Source organism: Macaca fascicularis, chromosome 1 (genome assembly GCF_037993035.2).
Source record: "Macaca fascicularis isolate 582-1 chromosome 1, T2T-MFA8v1.1".
Lineage (NCBI taxonomy): Eukaryota > Metazoa > Chordata > Mammalia > Primates > Cercopithecidae > Macaca > Macaca fascicularis.
Genome location: NC_088375.1, coordinates 26,659,233 through 26,683,311, shown reverse-complemented (window position 1 = coordinate 26,683,311; position 24,079 = coordinate 26,659,233). Strand labels below are relative to the sequence as shown.

General features: G+C 42.1%; 1 long non-coding RNA gene across 5 annotated transcripts in view; it reads left to right on the top strand.

Annotated features, from left to right (window-relative positions):
- Positions 1-24,079, top strand: part of LOC107128807 (uncharacterized) — a 269,214-nt gene that overhangs the window by 7,426 nt on the left and 237,709 nt on the right. For all 5 annotated transcript variants that reach the window (XR_012428458.1, XR_010578304.1, XR_006698191.2 and 2 more), the window contains exon 2: positions 8,887-9,008. This is a non-coding gene — a long non-coding RNA (uncharacterized lncRNA). The remainder of the gene's footprint in view (positions 1-8,886; positions 9,009-24,079) is intronic.

Below are 24,079 nucleotides of genomic sequence, written 5' to 3'. Positions count from 1 at the left end.
ACATAAATAATACTGAAACTTTTATTTAAAATGTTAAATTCAGTATTAATCACCAGACTTAAGAATAATATAAGTGTAATCATATAACTAAGAGAGGATGACTTGCTTAAGGAAATTACACTTAGCTATAATTAAGTACTTGCCCTACAAATCCTTATTCTAATGATTCTAAATTATTTCTCTTCTTTCTTTAATGTAAGCCATCGATTTTAGAAACTTTTGGGGACACTGCTGGTGATAAATCCATCATGGCTCAAATTAGTTTCATTACAAACTAAGAGTTATAATGGTGGTGACCTTGTTGCCCGTGAAAATGATCTACTGTCTCCTCTTTCCCTTGTGTCTCTGTGGAAGAGATGTCCCTTTTCCAGTCCCTGGGTACAGACCCTCTCTCTTCCCATGTCTGCTGGATGCTGCCTCATGATTTATCCTGTCTTTCCCAAATTGACTTTCTCTCCTTTTCTAGTGGTTCTACTACCCTGGTTTCAGGAAGGCTCATCTCTATTCTACTACGGGTGACTTGAGAGAAGGGGCTGTGTGCTATTTATTTTTGCACCTCCAAGCCTACCTAGCACACTGTAGGAGGTGAACATACAATTATTTTTAGAATTAATATGTGATTATAAGGATAACTTTGATTTGTTTTTCCTCTTAATCTGACTTGGTGAATGGAAACAAGTTAACCTTAGCCCGAGTTCGGCTATGCATTTACTGAGCGCTCAAGTCCCTTTATTGTGGTAGCTGTGATTGGGTTTTAGCTCCTGTGTTACCAGAGGGATGACTGTGCAGGGAAGAGGTGGGAAGAGATGAGTAGAATGCTTTTTTTGGTCATTTTTGTGCCTAACTTCTCTCCCAGAGACAGAAGCAGAAAGAGAAGTACTGTAGTATCTCTGTGTTAACACACAAAACCCCATCATCTCTTATCCGTCAGGAATCTCTTTACCAGTTCAGCTTTCTAGGTCCTTCATTAACACTCACTGTCCCACAGTCCTCCCTGCAATATGGTTTTCCTTAGGGGGGAGTCCTGACAATAGTCCAGGCAACCGTTTGCAGTCTACAACTCGCTTCTGAGAAGACCTCAGAGGTACAAAATCTCAGCATGTAGCAGGCTTTGTTTCCTAGACAGTCAGTGTCTCTTCCACAACAAGCCATTTTAGGTTAACCAGAAAGCAGATTTTCTTTTCTTTTTCTTTTTTTCTTTTATTTTTAGATGAAGTCTTGCTCTGTCACCTAGGCTGGAGTGCAGTGGCACGATCTCGGCTCACTGTAACATCTGACTCCCAGGTTCAAGCGATTCTCTTGCTTCAGCCTCCCAAGCAGCTGGGATTACAGACCTGTGCCCCCATGCCTGGCTAATTTTTGTAATTTTAGTAGAGACGGAGTTTCACCATGTTGGCCAGGCTGGTCTCAAACTCCTGACCTCAAGTGATCCACCTGCCTCAGCCTCCCAAAGTGCTGGGATTATAGGTATGAGCCACTGCCCCTAGACAGAAAACAGATTTTCTAAAAGTGTTATTTAAGGTATTGTACATAAAATCACACATATGTCATGAGCTGCAAAAGTGATCACCTCTGACCAAGAGAAGTGAGAAGAGAAAAGCTCAAACATGAGCCCTGAGTCTGGAAAGCCAGAATGAGAATTGTGTTTGGTTCACTGGAGAGAAGGAAAAAGAAAATAATCTTATCTCTCTCCAACAGTCCTGTCTCTCCTCAAGGCCATGCAAGTACAGATAATTCTTTTTTTTAAGCCAGTAGAACTATAGAGCCCTACGAACTCTTTTGGCTCCATAGTGGTTTGGCTGACGCCATCCCCCCAGTCTACTCCCCCAGCCCCATGTTTTTAATCATGAGTGACCAGTGGGCCGAAGGTGCGGTGTTGCTGAGATTTGCAGAATATGGTGACATGCCAGTGATAATCGAAGGAAAGGACAATGTGTAGCTGAGAAAAACTGACATCTGAGAAATGTTCTGCTCCGGTGACTCCCTAAATTGGTGGTTGATGGCAGTTATTCATAGCAGCACTGATTTCTTTTCTTGCCCTCTCTCCTTCTCTCTGGCCAAACAGTTTTAAAACAACATCAAAGAAATGAAGGAAAAATGCCAGAGAGCATCAGCTTGAATCTCTCCACTCTAGCATGCCTAAATTTATTTCATTTTATGTTTTTGTATGTTCTAATCTTTTAATCTGTACAACAGATTAGTTAATGATATAAAAGGGAGCAGAATTCTTTATTTAAATTTTCCAATTCAGCCAAGGTGAAGGAGATATTTTCATGCGGGTAGGGAAGTTCTGGCAATGTGGTGATGGTGTTTGTGACCTTGGCAAAGTGACCTCATCTGCCTGTGTGTTGTCTGGAGTGGCTGAGCTCTGCTTTGGCCTGCAGAAAGGAATGGCCCCAACATATCTGTGGGAGTGTTGATACTAATAGGTAACTGGATACGCTCTACTTTTTCTTTGTAGTCGTTAGTGTTTCCCCAAACTTTTGTTTCTTTAAAAAATTCAGACCTACAGAAAACTTACAAGAATAGCACAATGATGCTCATTTACCCTTTATCTAGATTACTAATTGTTAACATTTTATCACATTTGCTTTTTCTCTTTCTCTCTACACACTTGGATGTTCACACAAATATTTTTTTGGTAAGCCATTTAAGAATTCATTTCACAGAGAATTCAATTACTGTTACCCTAAATATCTTAACACATGTCTTCTAAGAACAAGGACATTCTCCAACATAACAACAATACAAGTATCACATTCAGGAAATCTAACATTGAAAACATAGTATTATCTGATGTATAGGCCAAATTCAGATGTCTCCAATTGTCCCAACAGTAATATTTTTAAAAATATTTTTTCTTTTTCAATCCAGGATAGAATCAAGAATCACTCATTCCATTAGCTATTCTATTTGTTTAGTTTTTACAAATCCAGAATAAGGCATGGCGCGGTAGCTCACACCTGTCATCCCGGTACTTTGGGAGGACGAGGCGGGTGGATAACGAGGTCAACAGATCGAGATCATCTTGGCCAACATGGTGAAACCCCGTCTCTACTAAAAATACAAAAATTAGCCGGGCGTGATGGCGGGAGCCTATAGTCCCAGCTACTTGGGAACCTGAGGCAGGAGAATCGCTTGAACCCTGGAGGCGGAGGTCGCAGTGAGCTGAGATCGCACCACTGTACTCCAGCCTGACAACAGAGTGAGACTCTGTCTCAAAAAAATAAATAAATAAATCTGGAATAGTCCTGAGCCCCTCTTTAAAAAATTTTTTCTCATCTCCTTAACTTTTTTTTTTGTCCATCTTTTGCAGTGGAGTCTCACTCTGTTGCCCAGGCTGGAGTGCAGTGGCCTGATCTTGGCTCACTGCAACCTCCACTTCCTGGGTTCAAGCGATTCTCCTACCTCAGCCTCCTGAGTAGATGGGGCTACGCAGGTGCACGCCATCATGACCAGCTAATTTTTGTAGTTTTAGTAGAGACAGGGTTTCACCATGTGGGCCAGGCTGGTCTCGAACTCCTGACTTCAGGTGATCCACCTGCCTCATCCTCCTGAAGTGCTGGGATTACAGGCATGAGCCACCGTGCCCAGCCTCACCTTGACATCTTTGAAGAGTTCAAGCCACATTGTTTTGTAAAATGTCCTTCAATTTGGATTGATCTAATTGTTTCCTCATTCTTGGATTCTGATTAAATATTTGGGGCAGGAATACTGCATATATGATACTGTGTCCCTCTCCGTGCATCACCACAGGAGGCCCAAGACAGTACAGAGTTCCAATACTGATGTTCACTTTGATCACGTAGTGAGGTTGGTTCCACCAAATTTCTCCATTTGCGGATACCTTTTGTTCCCTCCTTTTTAAAGTTAACAAGCAACTTGAGTAGTTTTTGTTGTTGTTTTTTTTTCTTTGTTTTTTTTTTTTTTTTTTTTTTTTTTTTTTGAGATGGAGTCTTGCTCTGTTGCCCAGGCTGGAGTGCAATGGTGCTATCTCGGCTCACTGCAACCTCCGCCTCCCGGGTTCAAGCGATTCTCCTGCCTCAACTTTCCGAGTAGCTGGGACTACAGGCATGCACCACCACACCCAGCGAATTTTTGTATTTTTAGTAGAGACGGGGTTTCACCATGTTAACCAGGCTGGTCGGGCACCTGTAATCCCAGCACTTTGAGGAGCTGAGGTGGGCAGATCACTTGAGGTCAGGAGTTGGAGTAGTATTTTAAGATTTTTCACTGCTGGTGGTTTCTTGTATCTTCATTTTTGCTATTGCAGCAAATATTTTATTTCATTAAAGATTTCATTCGTAACAATTATTTTTTTAAAAATCTGACAATTCCATAATTTGCAATTCTTGGGTGTCTAAATCTGTTGTCACTAGTGGTTTGACTTCTTGTGTGCTTGGTCATTTTTCATTACTTGAGCTTAAAGAGATGTGAGTCCTATAGGTCTAACTTGGTGACCCTTCCTCCAGAGAGGGCTTGACTTTGACTTGTGCCAGTGGAGGCACCACTTGCCACCCTCCTTGTAGCTTTTGACTTTGAATGAAAATGCCAGGTTCAGCTTCCCTGCCTCAGTGTTCCTCCAGGATTCACTCCGTTTTTGCTAGAGGGAGGCAATTGGGAGCTTGCCTTCCTCTCTATTTAACAATAGGCCTTATAGGAATCTTAAGGTCACTGTTCCATGACAGCCTTACAGGGAGCCCAAGGTGGAGAAAGACTTAGCTCAGAGAGATTTGCCGCTGTGGCTCTTCGTCTAATGGAATAAATTATAAGTTAATATGCCAATAGTTCACAAAGTTTTTAAAAGAATCATATTAGCTTGCACAGAAAGGAACAGAAGCACTACAAATGAAAGTCTGAGACCTTTGGACTCCCCGTTTATTACTATAGACAGGGAGCTGGTTGAGAAAACCACTCAGCTGCAACTGGTGTTCCAGTTGATTGCCCCAGCTGAAGACCCAGCCAACAGCCAGTATTGACCACCAGACATGTGAGTGAGTGAGTTTTTGGAAGATTTCAATCTCCTGTTGTGAAGTCACCCCCAGGCTTCAAGTCTTCCCAGCTGACAGCTCAGATTGTACCACAGCGATAAGCTGTCCTTTTCTGAATTCCTGACCCACAGAATATGTGGGTATAGTTAAAAAAAAAAAAAAAAAATTGGTTTGTTTTTGTCTTAAGTGTTGAGTAGTCTGTATGACAGCAGTAGGGACTGGAACATTGAATATAGTTTGCATCTCACTGGGAACATATAAATGTTTTTTTCTGCAGTTATTCTTGTTATTTCCACTGCCTCCAAATAGAAGGCATTTTTGAAGGTACATGTGGGAGATCCTTCCTTCCCTCCCTCCCTCCCTCTTTCTTTCTTTTACTTCCTTCCTTCCTTCCTTCCTTCCTTCCTTCCTTCCTTCCTTCCTTCCTTCCTTCCTTCCTTCCTTCCTTCGGTTTCCTTTCCTTTCCTTTCCTTTCCTTTCCTTTCCTTTCCTTTCCTTCTTTTCCTTCTTTTCCTTCTTTTCCTTCCTTCCTTCCCTCTCTCTCTCTCCTTCCTTCCTCCTCCTCCTCTTTTCTTTTCTTCTCTCTCTCTCTCTCTTTCTCTTTCTTTTTTTGAGACAGGGTCGTACTCTGTCACCCAGGCTGGAGTGCAGTGGTGCAATCTTGGCTTACTGCAGCCTCAACCTCCCAGGCTCAGGTGATCCTCACATCTCATCCTCCCAAGTAGTTGGGATCACAGGTGCATGTCACCATACTGAATTTTTGTATTTTTTGGTAGAAATGGGATTTTGCCATATTGCCCAGGCTGGACTTGAACTTCCTGAACTCAAGCAATCTGCCTGCTTTGGCCTCCCAAAGTACTGGGATTACTTTGTGAGCCACCATGCCCAGCCAAAATCTTTCATTTTTACTAAACTAGAAGTGAGGAATTAGGTGTTGAGGGAATGAGGCCGAATGCCAGATATTGCCTGAAGAAAAAAAGTTCTTGAAAATGTAACACTGCTGGTAGAATGAAGCTACTCCAAAGCCAGACTCAGACTATATATCAAACGCTGTGCTAAGCACCAGGGTATGGTACAAATGGGAGGGGAGAGACTAAGAATATACAACATTCATATTTCAGCTTTTCCTCTTGCGGCCAGCAGGCATATTTTCTCCTTCAAGTTCTCAGGAAAGAATATGTTTCTCCTATGTATTTACTATAGTCCCCCACTGCACAGAGTTTTCATATTAAGCCACTTGATGAACTATTAGCTAACCAATGGATTGGGCTAATAGCTAACTCATGCCTATGGATCAGGCATCTGCTCCATTCTAATCTATGATAGAGGTGATTGAAGCTCTTTTGGGCTCAGTTGCATCCTCTCAAAATTTATATGCTGGAGCCCTAATTCCCAGTACTTCAGAATGTGACTGTATCTGGAGATATGGCCTTGAAAAATGTGATAAGGTTAAAGTGAGGTTGTGAGCATGGGTCCTAATCCATTCTGCCTGGTGTCCTTAGAAGAAGAGAAAATTTGGATGCACAAAGAGATAGCAGGGCACACAGAGGAGACAGTGTGAGAACACAGCAAGGCAATGGCCATCTGCAAACCAAGCACACAGACCTCAGGAGAAACCAGACCTGCTGACACCTTGATCTTGGACTTCTAGCCTCCAGAGCTGTGAGAAATACATTTCTATTGTTTAAGCCATGTAGTCTGTGGCATTTTGTTATGGCAGCCCCAGCGAACAAATACAGGAATGCAGTGTGGCTGCTTATTTGGTCTAATTCCCTTTAAAAGGGGGCTCTGGGTGAAGCAGACACACAGCTTGTTCTATACCCAGATGTTTCCTTCAAACTATATAATCCATTTGTAGGAAAAAGACTAACAGATATAAAAACTAATATGTGAAAATCAGGTATAAATTAAGTGCCATGATATAGGATACAGAAAATTATGTGACACCATGTTTATGCTGTAAGAATAAACATGGTGTCACATAATTGGAGGAAGGGGAGCTCAGTGTGAATTATAGCAGTGAGGGTGAACCTTATGGAAATGATGGGATGCATCATCAACCTTTTTTGCTGAGTGGGATTTAAAGAGGTGTGAGGGAGGTGAAAGGGCACTTTGGATATCGGTGACTGGTATGAGCAAAGCAAAAAGGTTAGCACTGAGGGTGACACATGAACAGTTGAAGGGTCGGTGTATAAGTGGCAGACCAAATGTGTTGGGAACTAGTGGGAGAAAGGATTGGGTATGTAGAGTAGATGGAGATTATAGGTGACCTTGATTTCCAAGGTCTCATGGTTCTCATGGTTTTTAGGATTGATCTGTGGGCAAAAGTTATCCCTTCAAGTATCCCAGGATTCAACAGCAACAATAATATTTATTTATTTATGTATAAATATTAATACATAAATAATATTTATTTATTTATTTATTTATTTTGAGAGAGTCTCAGTCTGTGGCCCAGGCTGGAGTGCAGTGGCATGGTCTTGGCTCACTGCAATCTCTGCCTCCTGGATTCAAGCGATTCTCTTGCCTCAGCCTCCTGAGTAGCTGGGATTACAGGTGCACACCCCCACACTCAGCTAATTTTTTATTTTTTTCGAGATATTTTTAGTAGAGATTTGGTTTTGCCATGAACTCCTAATCTCAAGTGATCTGCCTGCCTCAGCCTCCTAAAGTGCTGGGATTACAGGTGTGAGCTACCATGCCCAGTCATTTTTTTGCTTTTTTTTTTTTTTTTTTTTTTTTTTTAGTTACAAGGTGACATGGGTATAATAATTCATTGAGAAAACTGTAGTATGAGAGATAAAATATTAATATTACTGTAAAAGGGGTTTCTAATTATAAGAAGGAAAATCAAACCTGTGTTGGGGGGGACAGAATTATTCATTCATTCAATAAATTTTTGCTGAATGCTTACTAAGAGCTGCATATGGGACATAGAGAAGAGGGAGATATTATTAGCTCTTGGAACTTTTGATGGACAGGGAGTTTTAGGTGGGTTGAACATCAAGGAGGGTATTCCAGAAGATTGAAGGTCTAATGGCAAAGGTACAGGGGGAAGAATAAATGAAGTGGAAGATTTATTCATGGGGCAGCTGGAAGTGATGCTGCAGAAGAGAAATGAGCTATTATAGGATTAATATTGGGCTTTATAAATAAGGCAGAGGAGTTAATCTAGTAAGTCCCCTTTTCCCCTTTCCTAAGGCAGAAATGTGAGCATCATAATTTAGAAGGTATCTACCAGAAGATGATGGAATCAAAGTTTTGGCATTCATGGAAAGGAATGAGATCATGTCCTTTGCAGGAACATGGATGGAGCTGGAGGCCATTATCCTTAGCAAACTAACACAGGAACAGAAAACCAAGTACTGCATATTCTCACTTATAAGTGGGAGCCAAATGATGAGAACACATGGACACATAAGCGGCGAAAAAGACTCTGGGGCCTTTTGGAGGGCGAAGGGTAGGAGGAGGGAGAGGATCAAGAGAAATACCTAATGGGTACTAGGCTTAATACCTGGGTGATGAAAAAGCTCTACAACAAACCCCTATGACACAAGTTTCCCTAGCAACAAACTGGCACTTGCACTCCTTTTATTTTAAAATAAAAGTTTTTAAAAAACCTTGGCATTCTAAGAGTTAACTTATTTATATCAAACACACTACACTCCCCAACCCATTAAGATAACCAAGCTATAAAACACACTTGGTCATCGTCTCTTAAAAAATACTTTAAAACACAAAATAATCATCCTTGTAAGGAACTAGAAATACTGGAGGAAAGTTGTAAAATGCTATACATATAATTAAACATGTTGGCATTAACTTAAATTTAAAGTAGGTCATAAAAACAAAATCAGTTCTTAAATTTTTTTATGTGTTTATTAATTTTTTTTAGAGGCAAGGTTTCACTCTCACCCAGACTGGAGTGCAGTGGCGCAATCATAGCTCACTGAAGACTTGAACTCCTGGGCTCAAGAGATCCTTCTGCTTCAGCCTCCTGGGTAGATGGGACTTCAGGTATGTGCCACAATGCCTGGCTAATTTAATTTTTTTTTTTTTTTTTTGGTAGAGATGGGGTCTCACTATGTTGCCCAAGTTGGTCTGGAACTCCTGACTTCAAGCGATCCTCTTGTCTTGGCCTCCCAACATGCTGGGATTACATGAGTCAGCATGCCTAGCCTTAATATTTCTTTCTTTTTTTTTTTTAAAGGTACTTGTATTGTCTAACACCTATGGCTGGAGAATGAACATTTGGTCAAGTTTTGGCCTCAGAATATATGTGTCTATCTAGTTAGATCAAGATGGGCATCACATTTTGGGAGACTGGTGGGTTTCTTCTAGATGAAAAGGTCCTTGGAGACCCTCTATTCTAACTTTCCACATCCCAGAGGAGAGATCTGTCCATGAGAGAGCACCTGCCATCCTCCCAGATTCAGGCAGTTCCCTGGAGAGCAGAGTCGAGCCACTCCTGGAGCCCAGCTATTGCTTGCATGGTCCAAGACAGTTGAGTTCCAAAGTTGAGCATTTAAAATATCAAATTCTGAGGAGAATTTCCGCAGTTTAGTGTGCCACAAAGTGCCTTCCTGAGAATGGACATCAGTATTTCTCAACACCTCCATCAGAAGCTCCTGGGCTGGTTATTTTTTAAAGGTACAGATTTATAGGACCCCACCATACCTAAAGAATCAGAACCCTGGAACAGGGACTAGAAATCTGCATTTTCATAAGCATCTTATGTGATTTTTATTTACACTCAAGTTTGATGACCACTAGCCTAGGACAAGTGCAGATTTTTGCAGTTGCCTCTGACAGTCAGTCCTCTCCCTAACACTCTGCTGGGTCTCCCATCTCAGTCTCCTGTGGCCTTACTTTCTTTCCCTGGCTCTTCATCTTTTGACTGCCTGAGCATTTTTCCTCTTCCTCTTCTTTCCCCTTCTCTTTGCTGCTCTTTTGTGCTTTCATTATTTGTCTCTCTTTTCTTCTTTCTCTGTTTTTTATTTCCTCTTTCCCTTGCTCTCTGCCCCACCCAGCCCATTACAAAGTGGTGCTGGGATATGGAGGAGGAGCCAAAGGCAATGACTTGAGCCCAGGTGCTCAGAGAGCTGAGTTCTGATCAGAGAATGCAGTTCAAAACACACCTGGGGAGCTCAGAGACACTGAAGCTGGACTGGAAGGACATGGAGAGCTCAGCTCAGGGGATGGACAGGGTGGTCGGGAGAGGGAAGGGAGCAGATTTATGACACGGGAAATACCCTGAGGAAGTAGATCAAGGAGCCCAAGGCACTGGCAGAGCAGGGCAGGGAGCCCCATGAGCACCTGTCCCCTGCCTTCCCTGTGACCTGGGTGTGGGTGAGCTAACAAGCTACTGGGAAGCAGGTGTGCACTGTTGCATAGACACTTCCCCACACCTTCTCCTGAACACTTACTGTAAGAAACAGTGTGTGTCCTTCATCTGGCAGACTTGAGACTTTTTAAGAAAACAGTTAACATATCTTACAGGTGAAGAACCTTAATCCTACAGGAATGGAGGCTTTCCCCAGATGTCCCTCACACAGAGATACCGAAGTCAGAATTCCCAGTGGGAATGTATCTTGGGCAAGATTGAGAAACAGTCAAAGCTTTGTCCAGTATAACCTAACAAACTGGTATATCAGCACTTATACTTGGTGTGCGAGCATATGCATGTGTGCACTTACACTCTGGCACAGAGCAAGCACTCAGTGCATTTTGGGTATTATTTATTCTTATTGGGAAATTGTCTTGTATTTGCTGTATTGCCTGTATTTATCACGATTTCCCTTTAAGGGTAGGTTATAGATTTGGCCTTTTGAATGTCTCACAAGGAGGTCTTTGTGATAGAACACCTGGAAGGATGATTGCAGGCAATTTCTCCCTCCCCTGGAGAGCACAGATGCCAGCCTGTTGGGTGCGGGCCAGGTTCTTAGGAGGCCCAGGAAGTGCTGTTGCTTCTAAATGTTCTGGCGATTCCCTGCACCTGTTGCAGGAGGTGTGGCACATTTCATAAGCTCCAGGGGGCAGGATGGCACCTGGGGGGGCTGCTGCAGGGTTCTCACCCGGGAGCTCTCCTTTCCCCAGTACTCCCACCCCCGAACAGTGCTGTCTGTGAGAAGGTGCATCAGTGGATGGGCATTGTGGCGCCTGAGGCCTGAACTTGGGGTGACTCTCCTTTCTTGTTGGTTTGAAGTAGGCAGAAACCAACTCCATTTCCTTATTTCCTTTCTTTGAATTCCCAGTATTCCCCCCACTCCAGATGGCTGTATTCTTTAAGGCTGGGACTGCCCTGGGAGTAGGGGCTGCCCTGTTGTCCCTGCCCTACCTTCCAGGGCAGGGAATTTTACTAGGCATTTCTTGCAGATGCTGTCTCTGAATTTGAATCTGAGTTTCCAGACCCTTTGCAAGCTGCCTTTCAGAATCAGAGGGTATGTGGCCTTAGCAAACCTTGAGACCCATCCTCTCCTTCTACCTTCCTCCACCACCACTCAGCATCACTCACCACCCCTTGTGCTTCCGTCCTTGCTTGCTTTTCTTCCTGCTCTCTTCTCTGCTTGAAATATTCTTGTTCATTTTCTTTTCTGTTCATCTTACAGTCATGGCCCAGCTCAGAATAAATTTCTGAAGCTTTCCCTGCCTCTCCCTGCTCGCTGCCCTCTCCATCCCAGCAGAAAGAACCTGCCTGTCCTCTGTGATCTGCCCAGTGCACACACCCCTGTGACGGCGCTTCTCCTATTGCCTCATTAGATGTTTACACCTGTGCCTCCCCTGCGTAGGACAGGGGTGGGGTTGAATGAGAGCTCCACAGATCTTTTAATGGTATCCCCAAGGCCAACTTCAGGGCTTCAACACAGTGACCTCTCAGGAATGGCTGCATTTTACTCTGACTGTGTTTCCAGAATCCCAATCCTCCCTCTCTCACTGACCCTGAAGATAAGCACTGGAAAGGGGAGATTTGGGCAAATGAATCTGCCCTGTCGTCTGCATATAGAACCTGTCTTAAATCCCTACTGCCAGTTGGATCCTGAGGTGTCAGAAACTATCCCGGGATGAAGGGGCTTCTAGTGACCGTTGCATTCTGGACCCAGCTTCGTTGTGTTTGTAATCTCATTCACTCACTCACTCGTTCTTCCGTGCCTCCCGTGATCCCCTTCCTAAAGTAAGGTCCCTCTGTTGATGTCGATGAAAGAACCCTGTTTATTTTCTTTGACTGAGAGTCTAATACACTGTGCCTTGGGCAAGGTTGAGAATCAGCCAAAGCTTGTCTTGTTTGTCCAATATAATCTAATAAACGGGTGTGTAAGCACTTGTACTTCGTGTACGTGTGTGGGTGTGGACCTGATATTCTGGCACAGAGTGAGCCCTCTCAACTATTAATCTATAGTTATGTCTCTACTGCTAATCATGATCTATAATGACTCAATAATCTATAATAAAAATCGATAATTATAATTATCCACAATTATTTCTCTACTTGATATTGTCTGTCTCACCCCTATTAGGATACAGACTCCTTGAGGTGAGAGATTCATACTCTCAGCCCTTTTTGTTCTTGTACCTTCAGTACCAAGTACAGTGCCTGGTCCAATATTTGTGGAATGAATAAATGAATGACCAGACATTCATTGCACTATGTCTCTGTGTATCAGACTTGGGGTTAGGGACAGGAGATACACAAGAAATAAGACGTAGCTTTATTTTTCAATAGCCTCATTTGCAAGGAGGCAAGTTACAGTTATAGTGCACAGTGATAACTAAGGATATAGCAGAACTCAGGGGTTAGGAGAGGATGGAGGACCAGTTCAGACTGAGGAGGAGGTAGATGTCAGGGAAGTTTGATATTTGGGTTGAGTCCTGAAAGGGAGGAAAAGTTGGGCAGGCAAATGAGGTTATCAAGGACATTCTAGGGAGATGAGGCCATGTGTACAAAAGCCCAGAGATAATGGAAGATGAAAGGATGTGTGGCAGTAGCTGGGACCTGGTGTGCAAGGGAGCCCCGGGAGGAGCTGGCCTCTTGGCAGGGCAGTTGGCTGTCCCTGTGTGATTGAGTGTGGGGGCTTTACTTCCTCTGGTTCTGGGCCAGCATGCAGACTTCAAGGTGGAGAGCATCCTGCCACGAGAAAGTAAAACGTTGCATCCCTTGACGACCCCAGTTCCTGGCTCCACATGTTTTTCTGTTTGCTTTATTCTGGGGAGGCAGAGGAGAGACAGGGTTTGGGGTGATCCTGCCCAGTGACCTCTGGGTTGAGAAGTGTAGAGATCTCTGGGCTCTCTCTGTAGGGGGAAACGCTCTGAGAAAGACATTTAGGGAAGGGCCATGGCTGCTGTTTTGAGAACTGTGCTATTGGCAGCCGGAGTAGGAGAAAGGGAGAAGGACACCGGAACTTTGGGAAGTGCCCTTTCAAGACTCTGTGGCTCCCTTAGCTAGTGCCTTCTGAGGTTTGAGATGTCAGGGAGTCAGGGTGATAGCCAGCCTGGCTTGTCCTCTTCCTCCTTTCCTTCCTTTCTTCCTTTAATTAACGCTTATAGAGTGTCTGTTGCATGCAGGGCACTGTTCCGGTCACTAAATATGTGACATTGAGCAAAGCAGTCAAAGTCCATTGTTTTTTGGGAGAGGGGATCAGGGATGGCCTCACTGAAACAGGGACATTTGAGCAGAAAGCTGAATGAATCAAGGGAGATCTGTGAGTCTCTGGGTAAAGTGTGCAGCTGTGAAATGAAGGTGTTGCGCTCTAAGCAGGTATCTGGTTTAGCAGGGAGAAGACAGCTGAAAATAATCTCCCATTCCACAATGACAGAGAAATCTAATAGAGTGGGGATAAGATTTAGAGAAAATAATTGAGCACTTTTCCCTTTTTGCAGTTCCTTGCCACCCCTGAACTTACCCTCTATTCATTTAGTAAACTGATTGTATCAGGTGAGATTTCAACAGTTGAGAGAGACTGAATCAGTTGAGGTATCCAACTATTGATAGTAATGAGTTACATACCTGGCTTTCTTATTCCAAAATAGATTGCTTTATTCTTATAATTTTCCTGTAAAGTAGGTATAATTACGTCCATTTCTGAGGTGAGGAATCAGGGCTTAGATATTCTTAAACTTGAAGTAGAAACAGTTATTTTAAGAGCTGAGGTTTTGATTTGCAAGAGTCAAATCCCTTTTAATAATCTGTTTGAAACCAGCAGATTGTTAGAGAAATGCTGAGCCACCAAAAGCCCTGCTCCCTCAGAGACTAGTTCAGGGTGGCTGGGTAGGGAGAGAGGAGAGTTAGTTAGATGGGAACAGGAGACCCCAGAGCCAAGTTCAGTGGCTGTGGAAGTGGGCTCTGAGTCTGGCCTTCCACTCTGGGATGAAACGATGTGAGGGGCTGGGAATCTGAGAGCCAAGGCCACCTTTTGCTGTAGGAGGTGGCCACCATGTCTCTAGAGGTAGAGCAGAGGGAGAGAGAGGGCTGCATGGGTCTTGGTAGCTGGGCTGACACAGCCCTTCTGAGTCTCCCTCCTCCTGTCTGGATGGTGCATCAGGAAGAAGGGCCCAAATAATCTCCTGGGTGGTTAGAGGGGCTCAAAGTTAACCAAGTGATGGCCTGTATACCTTGAAACCCAGATGGGGCAGAAACAGAGAGACCCAGATGCACCAGGGGCTGAAAACCAAGAGTCTCAGATTTTCCAGCAAATCTGCTGGTGGGGACAGGTGTCCATGAAGGAATGAGGGTAGCATGGATGACTGCCAACAAGCAGAGGCCCCATGTGTCCCAGGCCATCATGCCATGCAGACCCCTAGAATGTAGATGCCACCTAAGGTAAGGAAGATGGGGGAGCGGAATATGGAAATGACCATGTTTAAATTTGAAATGACCAGTGTTTTTTACCTCGAGGGATTTGATCAAGTTTCTGCCAATAGGCAGAATTGGTGCATAAAACAGAAGTTGAGTTACAGAAGAGGAAAGAAAGGTGTTATCATTATTATTTTGCACATTTGGATCATGTAGCTTGCAAATTGAGTATTTTTAGCAGCCACACTAATGTTAATTAGGTAGCAAGCAGATATGCAAAGAGTTATCTGGGAGATTTTCCAGTTAAAAAGCACAATTATCAGTTGTGTCTTATGAAACCAGAAAAGGTGGTAAACTCTCATCGGAAGAAAGACATGTGAGAAATTCCTTAACTTAAAAGCCTGTGGTTCAAAGAAGAGCTGGGAAGTCAGTCTCTTCTTTGCATTTCTAGAAATATTGCAGTTAGCATGGCACCTCATCTTACTCAAAGAGGCCCAGTCTAGAGCCTTTGAAATTCTTGGCACAGGCCCCTGTGTGGTGCTCTCTGGGAATGTTGACATTCTCAGGGGAATGTCTACGCCAGGGGTTTTGGAATAAGGCACGAGGGAAGTTTCTGGGCTAGAATGGAGTGTGGTCTGAGAGGCCAGGTAGGATGTAAAAAGAGAAGTGAATTTAGAATTAGATTTTGGTTTTCCTGTTTGCTGGCTGTGTGTCCTCTGTAAAGTTACTTTACCTTTCTAAGCATCTGCTCAATCTTCTTGAACATGGACATTATACCTATTTTTATAGAGATACTACAAAAATAAAATGAGGTAATATATTCGTTTGCCAGGGCTACCATAACAAAATACTTTCAGCATTTTGGGTGGCTTCAGCAACAGAAATTTATATTCTCATAGTTCTGGGGGCTGGGAGCCCAAGATACAAGGTGTTGGCAGGTGTGATGTCTTCTGAGGCCTCTCTCCTCAGCTTGCAGACATCCACCTTCTCACTGTGTCCTCACATGGCCGCTCCTCAGACTGTGTGTTGTCTGTGTCCTAACCTTATAAGGACCCCAGTCATATTGGATTAGGGCACCACCTATATGGCTGCATTTTACTTAATTACTTCTTTAAAGGCACCATCTCCAAATACAGTCACATTCCCAGTTACTGGGCATCAGAGCGTCCACGTACACAGATGGAGGAATCACAGTTCAGCCCACGGCAGCTAGTGTATGAAAGGGCTCAGCACACAGGAGGTGCTTAGTCAATGTTAGCTCCCCTCACCATTTCTTCAGGCTGTAGTAAGAGATTCAAACTATTAATGACATTTACTCTAAAGCGATATTCCCCTCTGAGGCTGCCTGTGGGCAAAGGGCTTGGAGGCAACACAATGAACATAGGAGATTTAATAGAGCCAGAATATTTAATTCTGCTGCCACTTTTGAGAAATTTGAACTTGTATCAAACTCATCATTTCTCTGATTCAGTTCTGATGATAATAACTAGCTAACAGGGTGAGTGTCAAATTTATAACAAAGTAATAGATCCGAAAGTGCCTAGCATGTTGCTTGGCTTCTGTTAAATGCTTCATAAATATTTCTTTCGTTGGGCACGGAGGCCTTTAGTAAAGTATACAGTGTTAGATATATATGAGATATTATGTTCCCTTGCTCCCCTGGCCTCTAAGTTTGTGAAGTGGAAATACCCACAGGTTATAAAAGACCCAATTTTCTGGCACCTTTCATGCTGTCTCCCAGGTGACTAGCTCCCTAGGATGTGCAGGGGTGGGCGGCTCCACCTTAGGTGCCACCTGAAGAGAAAGCTCCAGGTAGCTGTTGTTCTTTAAGGCCCTAAGGGAGAAACTGGAGTGGCTATTGCTGCTGTTTTTACCTCTGTTGTGCTAGAAATCAGTGAGAGAGCTGTGTGGAGCCTGGGAGGTGCCTCTCACGCTTCCCAGCTCCTAAAAAGACACACAGAACCCTCCATTTCCCTAATTAATGCCTCTGGGAACCAAATGTGCTTTAGAAGCTTCTATGCATAATTGCGCCTCCTCAAGGCAGGGCGAGGTACTGTTTCCTCTTTAGATCACAGGTTTCTGCCATCATGTCTGACAAATGGTTAGTGCACAAGCAGTGTTTGATCAATGGGTGCCGGATTTCCCTGTTCTTGGCTGAACTGCCTTTGAAAGTAGTAGGAGTCAGTTTCTCAGGCATTAATATTTCCCAGAACCTTCTCCATCTCCATGGAGATAATGTCTTGGAGAAGGCTTCTCTCAGCTGCCAGAACCCCACAAGAATGGGGAGGGCTCCATGGAAGAGAGGAATTCCAGTCTGTGTGCTTCAGCAAGACACTGTAAGGTAAGAGTTGACCTGTATGGCTCGGTCTTATTTTTTATGGAGCCAGCTATTGCTTTTCATTTTTGTTTTCTTTGTCCCTTGAGGCATTACCTCTCCAAATGCTCTGGTTTATTGAAGCCCAGAATGTGAGTCAAATGACGGCGTTAGGTCCATAGGGGATTGCCTTCATGCTGTTGGTGAGACACTTGTGTGGGGAATGAATCTCCAATTCACTTATCCTGCTTCAAAAGACTGGCATGGAAATTCAGTAGACAAAGACACTTAAAGGATATGATTGAAAAATCCAATTTGTTGAAGTTTTCTTCTACAGTGAAAAGAGATGTGTGTAGGCTCCCAGGACTGCCTGAGAATGCCCAGTGATGCCAAATGTAGAATGATTTCATTGAATTATTCCCCTGCAAAGGAAAATTTTGGTTTGTGCAGTATCCTGATATAGTACCTAAATTTTTTTTTTTTTTTTTTTTTTTTTTTAGAAAATCTTGTTTGGCTACAATGATTCCTTTTTAGTGGCTAATATTGACTTTCTTGAGTAGAGAGGTGATTTTTGATTATGGTATTTGCTAGCAAAGAGGAAGCCATGGTTCTCCAGAAAGTTAATTTAATTGTGGTGATGTTACTTGCTAATATAATGTTCCTGGGAAAGTAAATGCTGCCCAATATTATTTCCTGGCTTATGTGGTATAGAATCTTGCTGTGGATTGGTGGTCCTGCTTCTACTTTGGATATGGGTGTTCTTACCCTGAAAAGGAAAGGTCCTTTATTCCTAGGGTGATGATAATTAGATAATGGTTGCCACGTATGAGGGCACATTATGGCTCCTTGCAGGTGACGAAGGATAATATTAATGACAACCTTGATTTGGATATATTTGTTCCCCACCTCATTCCCCTATGAAGTAAGTTGTGTCTATATTCAAATTATACAGATGAGGAAGCAGGTTTAGGGAGGGTTAATAGCATGCCTAAATTTCCACAGCTAGTGTATGACCAAACTGAGATTCAAACCCAGGTCTAATTTAACTTTAAAGCTTTTTCTCTTAATGGCTACTCTCTCCTGCCTCTGTTTGGGGGTTACCTTACAGAACATCCCAACAGTAGTTCTCAAAGTGTGGTCCTTGAACCAGCATTGTTAGCATCACTTGGAAACTTGCTGAAATGCAAATTCTCAGGAAATTTCAAACTATTGAATTAGAATTGCTAGGAGTTCAAGCTTGAACATCAATGTTTCAAACAGGTGGTTGTATAACCTCTGCATTGACCTCCAGAGACAGGGCTTTTACTCTCCTGCAGGGCAGTCATACTCTCTGCTCTACTAGTTTAACTCCACCAATTGTTAGGAAGTTTTTCTTTATATTGGGGTACAGTTTGCTTCTGCTTAGTGTTCATTCATTGGTTCTAGTCCTTTTCTTTGTCCCATCGACATGATAGCTGAACACAGCTATTTAAACTCACACGATCAAGAACAGAAAACTGCTGAAGTGTTAAGAGCTTGTCTGATGAGAGGTGTAGTTTGAATGCCAGCTGCGTTTTTTCGTATGTTTACCAGAGTTGCTTTATTCTTTGCCCCACAAGTAAGATAGAAGTGGAACATTTTCAAAAAGGAGAAAAAAGAAAGACTGAAGTGTCAGAGTTCCAGGGTCTACTGTTTCTTTAGGGAGTAGTCCTTCTAGCAATTCTGGGCCTAGAATATATTCTGTTTCCTGCAAAGTCACAGGTTGGATATCAAATCCCTCCTGATGAACAAAGTGGATCACTGAAACTTGAGTGAGTTTCGGCAGAAGGGCAAGCCTGGGCTGGTTAAATTACCATAGGTCACAGTGCTCAGGAGAGGTCAGCAGACGAGGAATCAGAAGAGATAAGTGGGTTATTGAATCTGTGTCCATAGGGCAGCAGCGGAATTCTTGTACTTCTCTTTTAACCTGGGTGTTCCAGAAAACAGAACCTGAGGCAAAGGGCTTCTGTACTGCTACTATATCAATTGCCATCCTGAGGAAAAAAGAGTGTTGGAAAAAGAGTGTGAGCCAGGGAAGAGGGGAAACCAATACAAGTGGATGCATTATTGAGTTGGCTTCTACTAAGGACGATTGCTTGCTTGCTCTGTTGGACTGGCTCTGCAGAGTCAGATGACTGTATTGTAGGACAGTTGTTATCAGGGGAGAAAGTAACTTTATTTACTGGCTACCATTTCAAATCTGTCAAAGGTTCATCCTACAGAGAATTAACTTCTCCCAAATCTGGATCATGCGTATGTGGGCTCCATCTTGGGTCCTACGACATTCCCATGACTTGTTGTCAACAAGATGGATGCAAGAGGCACTTGGTTACAGTCACACAATGAAGCACTGTCAGATTTCACCTGTATGAAATTGGTCAGAACTCAGGCAGAACTGGTAATGGTAGCTGGACCAAGATTTGAGAGAGGCTGAGAGGATCTGAAATGGCCCATAAGAGGTTTCTGATACAATACTCCTCAGGTAATTCTGAACAAAAAGTTCCTTTATATACATTACAAAATTGATATCCAAACTTTTTCTTCATTAGTCTAAATGATGGCAGAAGATATAGTTCCCAGCCTGTCATAAATGTTGACATTCTAAAACAAAATTGGGCTCTGCTTCCAGGTATGATGAACTAAAACCCTACTGAATGACCACCCCACACTTCTTCTATCCATGCAGAAAACCACTGTAAAACCTGGCCATAAGGAGCATACAGACTCTGGTGTTCAGATGTGCTTGGAGAGGGAAGACTATAGAACAAATACGTTCTATAAGACAGGAGCAAATAAGTTCCTGTCTCAGGGCTTTTGACTGGGACTAAGTCCAGTGCTCATGCACCAGCAGCACATATGACAAACTTGCTATCTTTCAGGCCTGAGGAGTAAAAAAGTGAAGTCAGGAAACCATAAACACTAAAGATAGTGAAAAAATTCTGAAAGAGAAAGAACCAGAGAGGGGATCCCCAAACACTATCTACCCACATCTCTGACTGACTCCTGAACTAAACATCTATTTTAGATTTTAGTTAAAAGTCTATTTTAAATTGAACGACCATTCTCTATAGTATTACTATACAATTGGCTAAAACAATATAAATGTATTACATACTTTGATTAATATCAACAGAGTAAAATTTTATTGCAAATGCATATCTTAATGAGCTAGATGAGATTATCGTTTAAATGTATTTATATATTCTTGGATGAATGTTATAATGTAAGCTAATGTTTTTATTTTTTAATAGGTGTAAATACTGGGAAACTTCATTTATATAAATAAGTAGGTGGAACTGAAAGGGAGTTATATCAGTGGCAGCTAGCGGTTATTACTCATCAAAACGATTTGTAAAGATTTCTCAGCTAACATCTTCAATTTTGTAGGGAGCAAATAATTTGAAATCACCTGATTTGTGATTTTTTTTACTATAGGTCATTAGAGCTACTCACTTTCTTGTCACAGAAACAATATTTTAAACTGTCCCTTTTGGTGCCCTGGAGGGTTTTTTTTTTTTTTTAAAACACCCTCAGGTGATGCATTGAAGTAAGTTTTAGAATTAGTAGGAGGTGAATTTTTACTTCATTAACTTGGACAAGGTGATTATTAGTAAAGAAAAAGCTAGCATGAGCAGCCATGTTATCATCCAAAGCAATTCAGGGAAGAGTTTGGACAGGAGTTGACTATCTAGAAATTGATTTTGTAAACTACTCACTAGTATGTACTTCCTGGAAACTCCTTATATATGTGAATGCATTCTCCAGTTTGAAGACCACTGACTTGGAGAATAAGGGAGCCTGAAACTATCTATAGGAGCAAGAGACCGCAAAGAAAGTTTAGGTTTGAGAACCTGTCTTTACCTAGAAGGGTAGGAAAAAAAAAATCCCAGGCTAACCCCAGCCAATAGCTTAGTGTAAAACTGGGAAACCTTTAGCTGGTATGGATTAACACAGTACGTAAAGTGCAACTGACAAAAAGTCTTGGATTTCTCGAGGAGATGGAGAAGAAAGTTCTCTTAGTAGTATGATGCAATGAATAATTGTAGAAAAATACCAAGAAACAAAGATGCAGGAGAGTAGCAGATGGATTAAAAAAAGGCAGTATCAGCAGCACTTGCAATAAGTGGTGGAAAGCCATGTTCATTAGATGCTGGATTTGAGTTGGAGTTGGAAGAAAGCTGTGAAAGCGTCCTCCTTCTAGACATATTAATAACACCAGAGGAAACCATCAGTTCAGTGAGGTTCAACCTAGGACTTAAATACCAGACATCCAGAATTGAAGTAGTGATGGCACAAAATTGAGTGTACTAAGTGATCAATAATAGTGACTGGTTATAATATGGTACAGAAAATAGGGTCCAGTCTTATGCTAACACCTTCTTTCTACATCATCTCCTTGCTATGTCATGTGACCCTTTAATCACCTTGGACTATCTCTTTTGACTGTACTCCTGATTGTCATATAATACCTCAGACAGAGGTATTTCAGATCTTGTCTCTGAACAGGCATATTGGAACTCTGTTTTTCAGTTCAGGAAAAGGGTTAGAGAATTATAACCATTGCCATTTATTTAGCATCTACTATGTGTAAGGCACTGATCAAAGTGCAATATCGGTCAACAGTGTGATGTGGGTTACTAAAGTAAAGAAGAAGAGAACTTACTCTATGGGGCAGTATTAAGTTCCTGGAGGACTACAGTCAATTTTGGTCATCACACTTTAACATGTAGTAGAATGAGTAGGATAAATCCTCAACCAAGATATAAGCATCAGGAATTTTTTAGCCACAAGTGACAAAAACCTGACCTAAGCAGGCTACACACGTTTTATAAAAAGGTATCATTGGCTCGAGAAATTGAGGAGTTTCTGGGGTAACTATTGCTGCAGGTATGTCCTGATTCAGAACCCAAATGATATCATCAGGATACATTTCTCCACTCTTTTTCCACTTCTGTGAGTCTTATCCTCATGTTCAAGTTTCACACAGGTTCTCTGACAGTTTTCCCAAATTTCATATCCTCACACCATCAAGCACAGTAAAGGACAGTCTGTGTCCCATTATTTACAGCAAAAGTGGCAGTGTTCACTCATATTGGATTGGTGTAGGTCATGTGTTTCTCCTCCTCCCTCTGAACCATCATTAGAGCCATGGGAAATAAGATTTACTGATTGACTTAAGCCATTTGGGGTTCATTCCTGGAGCTGAGAGTGGGTTTCATGTAAACTAAACTGTAGGTATTTCTCAAAGGAAAATATGGGTATGCTGGGGTAAAAACCAAGACTTGTCCAATTCATCATGTGGATAAATTTCAAAACATATGTGGTGGTCACCTTCACAGAAATTTAAAGTTGAAACCGATCTCAAATCATGTAGTGTAGTCTTCTTAATGGAGAGCCTAGTAAAAAGTCAAGGGGAAAATAATAGATTAAAATATTTCCATGATGTTGTATGGGAGAGGAAGTAAACAAACTGCTCTGGCCCACGAAGACTAAGCTAGGGTCTAAGCTAGGAAGTTGGAGGCAGACAGAACCTAAGGAAAAAAAGGTTTTGACGACCATGAAAGTCTAATCCTGGAATAGAATTCTTTGGACAATAGTATATTTTCTGTTTTTGGAGTTGTTCAAATGAGGCTAAACATAAACATTTAGGGATATAGTAGAAGAAAATCATGAGTTGCATGGGGATTAGAGCCAATGACTGCTAAGCTTCATTCCAGTTCTGGCATCCTATAAGAGAACACTATGTGAATGATCATAGCAGCATTATTCCCAATGGCCAAAAAGTGGAAATAAATCAAATGTCCACTATTGAATGAACTGCTAAATAAAATGTAGTATATTCATACAATAGAATATTATTCAGAAATACTGATACATGCTACAACATCAATGAACCTTGAAAACATTACACTAAGTGAAAGAAGCCAACCATAAAAGACTACGTGTTGTATGATTCCAGTCCTATGAAATGTCCATCATAGGCATAATCAATAGAGGCAGAAAGTAGAGTAGTGGTTGCCTAGGCCTGAGGCTTGGGGATGACTGCTAGTGGGTATGGAGTGTCTTTTTGGGATGATGAAAATGTTCTAAATTGATTGTGGTGATGATTGCATAATTCCATGACTATACTAAAAACTATTGAATCTGTACACTTTAAATGGGTGAATGGCATTGTATGTGAACTGTATATCAATAAAGTTGTTATTTAGTAAGACGAACACTATGAAATAAATTTTAAGGAGGGAGCAGAGCTTGGATATAGGGTTGTACTGTTTTGACAGAGGACTGAAAGGAGAAAAAGCCCAGAAGTAACATATATTACCTAGGGAGAAGGGCTAATTAAAATACAACTCTGTTCAGCTCTGAGGGGAGGTCAGGGCAGAGAGCCAGCAGCGAGAGGACAGTAGGCATTTGGTGTGGGTGAGGATGCTATAAGTATGTCCTGAAATGGACAAAGAAGACTTGTCTGGGAACACTGGGGAGAGTCTAAGGCAGACTTCCTCTGCTTCAAGATCTGCCTGTGCCCAGCTCTGCACATGGGCATGTCTTTCTAGATAGACCCTTTAGTCCCTCTACTCCCACACTCATATCCAAGCAGCTAAAGGCTTAATTTTTCTCCCAGCTCTTTTATCCCTTATTAAAATGTTTTCTTTTCTGGTGCCTGAATCATTTGACATAATGTTTTTCTCCTCTCTTTGTTTTGTGCTTACCAGTGTACTTTCTCTCTCCTTGGCATAGGCTATTTCTTGTTTATTTTTAAATTATTATTAATAAGTTAACTTTGACTTTATATTTCATTTATTCTTCCCTTGGGTCCTTTATGACCTTATGATAAGGTTTCTTATGTATAAGTGTGAAGATTCTCTAATACACTTAAAATGAGGGAAACCAGTGTTTCAAATACTCACATAAAAAGTCCTATACAATAAAAATAAGGACAAAGCGACCTGACATTCATTTGAACAATTT